Source organism: Apium graveolens, chromosome 7 (genome assembly GCF_009905375.1).
Source record: "Apium graveolens cultivar Ventura chromosome 7, ASM990537v1, whole genome shotgun sequence".
Lineage (NCBI taxonomy): Eukaryota > Viridiplantae > Streptophyta > Magnoliopsida > Apiales > Apiaceae > Apium > Apium graveolens.
Window position 1 is genome coordinate 216,100,439 of NC_133653.1, and position 12,173 is coordinate 216,112,611.

Genomic DNA, 12,173 nt, shown 5'->3' on the forward strand with positions numbered 1-12,173 from the left:
GATCTTGATGAGGAAATGTCAAGACAGTTATTTCTTCAGGAAATTCCAGGAATGGACATGGAGAGTTTAATGGAGGAAGAAGCCAGACTTAAATCAGAGAAAGTCACATCTAAATCTGAAGCTTCTGGTAAAAAGTCACTTCCAAAACTCAAAGGCATTGTGATAAAAGACAAGACAAATCAGTACTTAACTGGGAATCAGTACTTATACTGGAAGTCAGGACTTAAGGATATCAGTACTTATATTATCAGGAGATAATCATCAGAAGTTGGATATCAGAACTTAAGTGCTGAAGGACAATCAGATAAGGATAGTAGCTGATTAAAGGAAAGAAGATCGAGATAAACATAAGAAGAGATATGCATGAAGAAGGAGTTCCGTGAAGAATGGAATACTTGGAAGAAAAGATATCTGATTGATATATTTTAGGAAGTAGAATTATATTCCATATCAATTAGCGATTATCTTGTAACTGTGTAATATATAAACATAGACATAGGGTTTACACTATAAGTGTTATCATATTCGAGAAGATTATTCATTGTAACCCTAGCAGCTCTTGTGATATTTGTTCATCACTGAGAGGTAATAGTTCCATACTGTAACAGAGTTTATTGTTTCAATAAAGTTTGTTTTCTGTTACTTAAGATATTAAAGTTCGATTTGATTGTATTTTACACTGTATTCACCCCCTCTACAGTGTGTGTGACCTAACATAAAATATACTTGCATCAATAACTAACCCATTTAAGCAATTAAAAGATATTCCACTATCTGACCGTATAATTAAAAATACTGTTTAATAATTTATTTTGAACTTGTTTAAAATAATCAATGAAGTATAACAATCAATCAAGTTTTGATCATTATCAGTATTTTAATTATAAATATCAGGACTTATCAGTCAAAACTGGGTTGACCAATATCAGAATTTATCAACTACTGACAGAACCTATTAGTCAAAACAAGTTTAACTAATAACAGAGCATGTAAGCAAATCAGTAGTTCAACATGCAGTTTTCACATAAAATCATTTAGCACAACTTGCATGTTATCATGACATCAACATTTAGCATAAGAATCAGTATCTAACATGTACTAACAAATAATAAGATACCATGCTTCAAAAATATCAGCAGACTTAATTATCAGAGTTTGAGAATTGTCCTGAAATCATTCCCAATTCATTCACCAATCTTGTGAATGTAGCTTCACAGGGTGGCTTGGTGAATATATCTGCTACTTGTTGATCTGTTGGAACAAAGACCAATTCCATTATACCATTTTCCACATGTTCCCTTATGAAATGGTACTTGATACTGATGTGCTTTGTCATTGAATGTTGCAGTGGATTTCATGTCATTGCAATAGAACTTTGATTATCATAATATATTGGAATAGAAGAATAGTTTAACCCATAATCCAGTAATTGATTCTTTATCCATAGATCTGAGCACAACAGCTTCCTGTAGTAATGTACTCTGCTTATATAGTTGATGTGAAAATTGACTTTTATTTCTTGCTATACAAAGAAACCAATCTGCCACCAAGAAATTGGCAGCTTCCAGAAGTGCTTTTCCTGTCTATTTTGCATCCTCTTGTGAAACCACTCTCTAGCTGAAATAGAGAAAGTGTTTCATACCATGCCCTTGGAGTTTGCTTCAGTCCATAGAATGCTTTATCCAGTAAGTAGACATAATCTGCATACCTTGAATCAATGAACCCTGGAGGCTGTTCAACATAAACTTCCTTTTCGAGTTCTCCATTTAAGAATGCACTCTTTACATCTATTTGGAAAACCTTAAACTTTATGTGAGCAGTATAGGCAAGAAAGATTCTTAATGCCTCCAGCTTTGTAACTGGAGCAAATGTCTTATCATAATCAATGCCTTCTTGTTGTGAGTAACCCTTTGCAACCAGTCTTGCTTTATTCCCTGTAACAATGCCCTCACTGTAAGTTTTAATTCTGAACACCCTATTTGTGCCAACTACATATTTGTTCTTTGGTCATGGCACAAGAGTCCAGACTTTATTCCTTTCAAATTCATTGAGCTCTTCTTGCATTTATGTGACCCAATAATCATCTTACAGAGCTTCTTCAACCTTTTTAGGTTCAGTTTGGGATAGAAAAGAATGATAGAGACATTCATTCTGAGTGGCTTTTCTTGTTCTTACACCACTGTCAGGGTTTCCAACGATTAAGTCAGGTGTATGTGACTTAGACCATTTTCTTGCAGATGGAAGTTGACTTCTTAAAGACGAACCTCCCCCTTGATCCATGAACTCTCTGTTATTTCTTTGATTAGTACCACTATTATTTCCTGATGCTCCCCCTGAATCATTGTTCCCATTGTTATAAGTATTTGGCTCATCAGAATTTGAATAAGATGAGCCTGATGATCTTTCTACTGATGTCTCTTGAGATGAATCACTTATTGTAGTCTCTGGATTTGAATCATGTTGCTACCCCGCAACATATGCTTCAGTGTTGGAAGTATTTCCACTGTACTGTGGAATCTCAGAGCCTTCAGTGATATCAGGACTTACTGTTAGAGTCAAGATTTAAAAGTTCAGCATATGGTATTTCATTTTCAAATCTCAATTTGTCATGGTCATCTGCATCTTCTTGTCATCAAAAGATACATGTATAGATTCCATGTATATTCTTGTTCTCAGATTGTAAACTCTGAAGGCTTTTGTGGTCAACAGATAACCCATAAATATTCTTTCATCAGCTTTCAGATCAAACTTGGTTAGCTACTCCGGATGAGTTTTGAGAACAAAGCACTTACAACCAAAAATATGAAAGAACTTCAAATTTGGCTTCTTTCCCTTCACCATCTTAAATGGTGTTTTTCCATGCTTGTTGATCAATGTTGCATTTTGTGTAAAGTAAGCAGTTTACATAGCCTCAGCCCAGAAGTAGGTAGGCAATCTTGCTTCCTCTAGCATGGTTCTTGCAGCTTCTATCAGAGTTCTATTCTTTCCATCAACAACTCCATTTTGTTGTGGAGTTTCAGGAGCAGAAAACTTTATTTAATCCCCTTGAGTTTGCAGAACTCTTCCATAGAACTATTCTTGAATTCAGTTCCATTATCACTTCTGATGATCTTTACTGTATGTTGATCCTTTTTCCAGCTCCCTCACATGATCAAGAAGAATGGATGGAGATTCATCCTTGGTGTGCTAAAAATACACCCATGTGTATCTTGTATATTCATCGACAATTACGAGTGCATACCTCTTCTTAGCAATTGACATAAAGTTCACTGGACCAAAGAGATCAACATGAAGTAGATGATATGGTTCAAGAATTGAGGATTCAGTTTTACTCTTGAAAAAATTTTTCCTTTGTTTGGCTTTCTGTCATGAGTCACATTAGCCATCAGGAGTAAAAACTATATTGGGAAATCCTCTTACAAGATCTTTCCTCACTAGTTCATTGATACTGTTGAAGTTGAGATGAGAAAGTCTTTTATGCCAGTTCCGGCTGTCTTCCATAGATGCTCTACTCAGTAGACAAACTTTTGAATTATCAATACTTGTGGAGACCCTGGCTTCATATAAACTACTATGTCTTACACCAGTCAATGCAATATTGCCATCAGACTTGCTGACAATTTCATAATGCTCCTCATAGAAGTTGACATGGTAACCTCTGTCACAGTTTTGACTCACACTAATCAGATTATGCTTGAGTCCTCTAACTAGAACTACATTTTCAATGATGACATTTCCCACTTTGATTTTTCCATATCCCAAGATTTTTCCTAAGTTGTCATCTCCATAAGAAACGCTTAGGCTAGCCTTCTCCTAAAATTCTGATGGAAGATATTTATAACCAGTCATATGTCCTGAGCATCCACTGTCCAAGACTAGAGTATTTCTCCTGTCATCATGCAATTAGTAATTTGAATCAGTTAGTGTTTTTAAGGACTCAGACTTGCTTGATTCCTTTGGCCTTTTTAAGTTTGTTAACATATGCAGCAGAAGACTTTTTATCAGAGTTTATGTTAACATCCTTACTCTTAGTATTTATACATGCAGAAGCAGATTTTATTTTAATTAAAAAGGGTTTCAATTTATAATAATCATAATACAAACTGTGATACTCTTTACATGTATAAATAGAATGCCAAACACTTCCATAATGAAAACAAGGACTCTTTGGTTTATATCTTACTATTTTATTCCTAAACTCTGATTGGAAGAAACAATATTTATCTTTTTATTCTTCTTGCAAGAGTTAGCAAGATGATTAGTTCTACCACAGTTTGAGCTGGTCTTTCTAGGTGCATTATGTGTTAGTGTATACTGAAAATATTTATTTGAAGTATGTACATTTATTTCTGGCCAGTTTATTTGAGAATCATTTGAATGTTTATATGTTGTCTAATATTATATATTGTGAACAATCTAGTATCAAATGGGATACATAATATTAGATTGTTAAATACGGTTATATAATATAATAAGGTTCACAGCACAGGTGGTGTTGGACAATCCACTAGTATGGCTGTAGTATTATTTAGATTAGTTTATATTGACTAATAAATAATACTAGTATACTTTGTGTATATTGAACAGGATCAAATTTAGAATTGTTCCCTTAATACTGATTAAGAAGGAGAACTAAGATTCTATGTTATTATTAATGCTTAGGTTCTAAATCCGGAAATAGTAATTGACACGTGTATATTATTTACATGCTTTGATTTATATATGAAATAATTCTTTTGAATTATATCATTATATTTTGGGTGATGGAATTATATACATGGTGGATATTATTTATTGAAGGAATCCATGTCCTGATAATATTCGGGTTAATGATGTTCCCTTGAAAACTCAAAAAGATTTAATTATGTGAAACCCTGCAGGTGGAATTTATTCTGGCATAATTAAATAAAGGTTGAGTGGATGATCAAGGATAAAAGATATTAATTAAATAAATTATCAGTAATTTATTTAATTAATGGACATGTGATATTTTAAACATGGGGAATTTAATAAGCAAATAATATTGGAACCGAATTAATTAAATTACGATATTAGGAAAGGTAGTGCAAATATTAATTCTTTAGTGGATTGAATTAATATTTAATTACATTGGGCTAGGCTCAAGATGTAATTAGAAGGCCCAACCTAATTATCCATGGTCCCTATTGTAGCCTATATATATTCTTATTCTCTTCTTGCTTGGCAATTGTGTGAAAACATATTGTAGCCACCAAGGAGCAAGAAGAGAGGATAACTTGAGAAGACGGAGGCCACACTTCGCTCGAGGAATTTGGGAATACAATAGAAGAGAGTGGAATCAACCATTAACAAGGCAATCCTCTTTTCGTAATCTTTATCGTAAAACGTAGTAACACCCTAAGTCCGTGGTTCCCAACATTATGTGGGGTTACATAATTTCCATTCTTATTAACACCTATCTTGTCATTCCTATTTTTCCTAGACCTTTTCCTCTTGTCTTTCATGTGTAGATCCTTCAGCTTTTGCTTAAGCTGTTTCTGAGTCATTAAACCAATATCTAATGAATTTGTGTGAACTTGTTCACTCTTTTTGGTAATTAAGTTTGATCTAGGTGCTGAGGTTGTACCTTCCTCATGGATAGACCTAATAGTATTAGCACTACGAGTAAACTTAATAGTCTTTACTTGAACCTTGTTCAGTTCGACCTTGCTATCAGTTTTTATTGGTTCTCTTATCTCATTTTCTTTTTCACTCTTCTTATCAGAATTAGATCTAGCTGAATATCCTAATCCTGATCCCCAACAACCATTCTCTAAACTTTCCTGAGTTGACTTTCCTGAGTTAGTCCAAAGTTTAATGACTTTTCTTTCTTTAGCTAGCTCCTTCTCTAGATAATCATGTTTTTCTAACAATTTTTCTTTAACATAGACATCATTATCTTTTTTTTTTGAATTTCTAGCATGAAAAGCAACTCAATTTCTAGGTAATCATTCATTTTCTTTAACACATGTTTTTCACTCTTGATTCTATTATTCTCTAAGGTTTGATCCCTAAAACTAACATACAAAGACTTAAGAAATAATCTTAATTCATAGATATTATCAGTATCAAAAGTAAGAGTCGTCTGAGGTACCTTTAATTCAGCAATGTTATTCTCAGCATCAGCTTTTTCCATGAGAGCATAATTGACTACATCATCTGAATCTAATGAATCATCCTAGTTTCTCTTCCTTGAGATCAAGGCTTGTTTCTTCTCAGCTCTAGGTTTTATGCGGTCAGCTGCAAAGTGTCCAATTCCATCACAGTTGTAATATCTTTCTTTTGACTTCTCAAGTTTTCTAGATCTTGATTCCTTCCCATCAGTATTTCTCATCTTGTTCCTCTTATCAATGTTTGAGGAATTGGAACCTTTTCTGGAAATCTTCTCCCTTTCCTGAAGTTCTTGTAGACCATCTTCTTGAAGTTTTTAACCAGTAGGGCAGCCATTTGATCCATATCTTCATTGTTGTTATGATCACTGTATGTATCTGATTCAGTATCAGTATTTGAGTCATCATCAGAGTTTGATGATTCAGTATATGACTTTACAATCATGGCTTTCCCTTTGGAGTAGATTTTCTTTCTAGCTTTCTCATTCGGCTTCTCTTCAATCTTGAGTGCAACTGGTCTAGCTTTTGATCCTTTCCTCTTGCTTCTTTTCTCCATCTCTAGTTCATGAGTTTTCAGAACTCCATAGATCTCATCTAGAGGTGTGTTATCAAGTTGATAGTTATCCCTTATTGATGTGACTTTAAAGTCCCACTTTTCAGGGAGAGCAAGTAGGAACTTCAGGTTTGAGTCCTCCAAATCATATTCTTTGTTGACACTATCAAGACTGTTGTGCAGGATGTGTTTGACCTTAACATCCTTCATGATAGATGAGATATCTTCGGGAATGTAGTCCTTCCTGTCTTTGTCTATCATCTTCTCTAGTTCTCCTGCAAGCGAAACAGCTACCTTTATTGGTCTATGAGGACCATCATAGATTCTGTTTAGATATTCAGGATATGTGGCTTTCAAACACATGGCCATCCTAACTTTCCAGATTGGATATTCATGTATCTTCAGGATAGGCACCTTGATTGCTTCATGCCTACTCATGTTGCTGCTTATCTGTGATGTGGCTGGGGGTGGTGGCTTCGGATTCAGATTCTGTATTTTTTCTTCTTTGGCTGACATGGTTGATTGATTTTCAGATCTTAAACTATTTGTATGTTAATAACAAGCTTTGATACCAATTGTTAGACCCTTAATCAACTGTAGAGGGGGGGTGAATACAGTTAATACAATCATTTTGACAAGGCTTCAACATAATCAATAGTTTTTACATTAACTGATAAAAACTTATTACAATCGTACTCTCTCGAAAGGATGAACAAATATCCTTGAGAGCTGCTAGGTTATGCGAAAAATATAACAATATCGCAATGCTTATAACATGAACCTAATATTGCTTTATATAGAGCACAACTACACAATGTATAAGGAATCATATTCTATCAACAACAAGGAAACCTATATAATTATTCTGAGATAAAGTCCTTCATCGCCTTGAGTTTCTATTTCCTTTTCCTTCTCAAAGATCAACTGATGTGATAAATACTGATTTCATCATCCGTTGACATCATCATCCGTCGATATCATTATCTGTCGATTATCAACATCCTTCGATGTCCTTATCCATCGATATCAACATTCGTCGATGTCATCAACATCCGTTGATGTATAAGTTCTGATATGAACTTCTGATAGTTTCTGTTTGATAATATCAATTGCTCCTAACACTACAATATTCAAATCATCCACATATACAGCAATAATAATAAAACCAATTGATGACCTTTTGATAAGCACACATGTACACACTTGATTATTAACATACCCATCATTTAATAAATATTCACTATGCCTATTGTATCATATACGACCACACTGTTTTAAGCCATATAATGATCGTTGTATTTTAACTGAGTATAAATGTCGAGGCTTAGTTTCTTCTATCTTTAATCCTTCAAGTATTTTCATATAAATATCATTATCAAGTGATTCATAAAGGTAGGCTGTAACAACTTCCATGAGACGTGTTTCCAATCTTTCCATACAAGCCATACCTATCAGAAAACAAAAAGTGACTCCATCTATCACAGGAGAATAAGTTTCCTAGTAATTAAATCCAGGTATTTGAGAGAATCTCCGGGCTACCAGTCGGGCCTTATATTCACAATTTCATTTCTCTCATTTCATTTTCGTACAAACACCCATCTATTCCCGATGGGGATTACACCAGCTGGGGTTTGGAATGCATGTCCAAAATACATTTCTCTTGCACAATGATTGCAATTCTTCCTGTATTACAATTTTCCATTTTGGTCAATCATCTCTTTATCGACATTCTTCCATACGTTGTGGTTCAGGATCGGAGTTCATAATAATATCACATGCCACGGAAAAAGCCTATACATCATCAACCTCAATACTCCACGATCCAATAATTTCCCGTTATATACATAACTCAGTGAGATCTCATAATTTTCAGGTACCTTTGTTTCTATTGAAGCATGTGCAACTTCTGGGGCAATATCCTCTTCTGGAGGATATACCACTTTTGGTGGTTTTGTCACACCCAATTCAGGGTTTTAACCTCTTCGCGAGGTGATACGGCTTCTGGGGTATTTGATATAGCCACTTCAGGGGCTCGAACCTCTTCAGGAGGTAATACCGCTTCTGGAGTATTTTCCACAACACTTGCCACTTCAGGTGCATGTCCAATAAATTTCCGTTTTCATGGTACAACATCTTTTGCACCAACAGGTTAACGACGCTTCTAATAACGTGATTTTGAATTACCAATCAATTCTTCATAAATTACTTTATGAATTGGGGTTTCAACCCTTTCTGGTGCATTAACAGCAGGTATATGTGATTTTATGACATGTCTAGAATCATTAAAAGCATCTGGCATTTGATTTACAATATTTTGCATATGAATGATTCTTATAACCTCATATTCACATTGTTTAGTACGTGGATCCGTAGCACTTACTCCTGATGCATTTTGTTAAGTGGCATTTATGACACTTATTTATGCTCTAATAAGATTTGAGTTGGTGTATTTGTACTCAAGTTAGTTGTGTTTTAACGTGTTTTCAAGTGTTTTTTCATTTCAGGCTTTATTTCATGAATCAGGTGAATTAATATTGTTTTGATGCTAATATGGTGTTTAGGATGTGCTGGAATAAAATTTTGAAAGATTGGCTCGAAGCTGCAAGGAATAAAAAAGAAGAAAAAAAGAATTTTTGGCAGAAGGCAGGCGTGCCCGCGCCGGTGTTGCGCGCGGCCGCGCCGGGAGAACAGAAATTCAGCGCGCCCGCGCTGGGTCAGGATATTAAAATCCTGATTCAACTACAATTCGATTTGCTGGACTCCAGGGATGCATGGACTGCTATATAAATATAACTTAGGTCATTTTTCAGAGACATCAAGCAAGGAGAAGACGACAAGAGACCTTTTGGGCACAATTCAACAAAGGCGAAGACGATCTAGTTTATCCTAGTGAATCTTTATTTTGAGTTGTAATTTGGATGCTTGTTTCTTGTTTTGTTGAACCATTACTCTTGTTTGTACTTTGGTTTATTTATTCGTATAAAGACTACATTTGCTGTATAATGTTTTCATTGGAAACCACGTTGGCGATGAGTTCGATTATGGGCTAATCGTTATTGTGGGGTTCTAGCGGATTTATTTATGGATTTCTTTAGTTAAATTGTTTCCATGCCTTAGTGTGTGGTGATTGTATGATATCCTAGTTATGGTTGTGCGTATTCGTCTTGTGAGCGTCACGAACTTATAAGATAGTGTGTTAATTCTTAATGAAGCGAAAGTGAATTTAAGGATTTAGAACTTGCCATGCTAGCATAGGTTCATGGATTATTATGCATGATTCATTGGTAATTTTAACCATCTTACTTTCCCTATGTAATCAAGATAGATAACTTGTGTTTAAACCGTTATTTTGTCAAATTCTAGAGACATATAGGGTCTCAATATAATTGGTGCCTATTCAACTTCTATCTCTTTTGTGGATGTCTGGTAAAATGGTACTCGTGCAACGAAAGTTGGCGTTTATCATTTTCGTGTTGTCTGATTAGTGGCATCACCATTGCATGTTAAGGTTAAGAACAATAAGGCTATTGAATGAAGTACTTAATGAAGTTAGAATCCCATGTTTGTCATATATATTAATCAGTAGCTATGGGTGATCATGCGGGAAATTCGAAGGCTTTGATGGACTATTCTAAGCCTAAGATTAACGACATTCAGTCTAGCATCAGTAGACCAGCCATCAGGGCTAACACTTTTGAGATCAAGTCAAACACGATCCAGATGATACAGAACTCAGTTCAGTTTGGGGGTTCTCCTACCGAAGACCCCAACATGCAGATCAGGGATTTCATCGAGATCTGCGACACTTTCAAGTTCAATGATGTAACTGAAGATGCTATAAAGCTACGACTCTTCCCATTCTCTTTGAGAGAAAAAGCTAAGTGTTGGTTATATTCTCTACCAGCAGGGTCTATCACCACTTGGGAAGATCTCGCTCAAAAGTTTCTCACTAAATTCTTCCCAATGGCGAAAACTGCAGCAATCAGGAATGCTCTTACCTAGTTCACGCAGCAAACTGGAAAATCTTTGTGTGAGGCTTGGGATCGATATAAGGAGATGTTAAGGAAGTGCCCACACCATGGCATGCCTGATTGGATTATTATCAACTGTTTCTACAATAGATTGGGTGCTACTTCTAGACCCATGCTTAATATAGCATCAGAAGGAGCCTTGTGGGCTAAGAGCTATGATGAAGCTTATGAACTTATTGAACTGATGGCTGCTAATGAGTACCAGAATCCTTCCCATAGAATGACTCAGGTAAAAGTAGCTCTGGAGTTGGACGCAACAACTGTTATAGCTGCCCAAATTAAGGCTTTGACAATAAATGTGGACACTTTGGCAAATTATGGAGTTAATCAAATCACTAGTGTCTGTGAGCTTTGTGTTGGTACCCATGAGACTGATCAGTATGCAATTTCTAGTGAATCAGCTCAGTTCGTGAGCAACTTCCAGCGATCACAGCAACCTGTGCCAGCCACCTATCATCCTAACAACCGCAATCATCCTAATTTCAATTGGAGCAACGCTCAGAATGCGGTTCAACAGCCTTATCAGCAGTATCCAGCTAAGCAGTACAACCCCCTGGTTTTCAGCAACCGCAGTATGCACCAAAACAACAACTCCAGTAGCAACAAGCTAATGAAAAATCTGAATTAGAGGAGTTGAAGCTCATGTGCAAGAGTCAAGTTATTTCTATCAAGATCTTGGAAAATCAGATTGGGAAAATTGTCGATGCCTTTCTAAATCGTCAACCTGGTACATTGCCTAGTGAGACTGAAGTGCCAGGAAAGAAGGAAGCTAAGGAGCAGGTAAAGGCAATCACTTTGAGGTCTGGGAAGGTTGCGAATCTCGTACAAACTCAAGAGTTGACTGAAGAAGCTGGGGCTGAGAAAGAAGCAAAGCAGCAGGATGAAGAAGTGGAACCAAGGAAGACTACTATTGAGCACACTCTGCCTGAGGGTAATACAGGAGAGAAACAGATCTATTCTCCACCGCCTTTTCCTAAGAGGCTGCAGAAGAAAAAGCTGGACAAGCAGTTTGAGAAGATTCTGGAGGTGTTCAAGAAACTTCATATCAACATACCTTTCGCTGAGGCTCTCGAGCAGATGCCTAGTTATGCAAAGTTTATGAAAGGTATTCTCTCTTGGAAAGTGAAGCTAGATGATTTAGAGACTGCCGCTCTCACGGAGGAATGCAGTGCTGTGCTGCAGTAGAAGTTGCCTCTGAAGCTTAAAGATCCCGAAAGCTTTACTATTCCATTAATCTGATGCCTTTGTCAATCTTCAGGCAGTTGGACTTACCTGATCCAAAACCGACTTATATGACCTTGCAGTTGGCCGACCGTTCTATTACATATCTGAGAGGTAATGTGGAGGATGTCTTGGTCAAGGTGGATAAACTCATCTTCCCTGCTGATTTTGTAATTCTTGATTTCGAAGAGGATAAGAAGATTCTCATAATCTTGGGAAGACGTTTCTTGGAAACGGGCC

At 36.1% G+C, this 12,173-nt stretch overlaps 1 non-coding gene across 1 annotated transcript; it reads right to left on the reverse strand.

Annotated features, from left to right (window-relative positions):
- Positions 1–10,659: 10,659 nt before the first annotated feature.
- Positions 10,660–10,766, reverse strand: LOC141676135 (small nucleolar RNA R71). The gene has a single exon (XR_012556741.1). It is a non-coding gene; the product is annotated as a small nucleolar RNA R71 (small nucleolar RNA).
- Between the last annotated feature and the right edge of the window lie 1,407 nt (positions 10,767–12,173).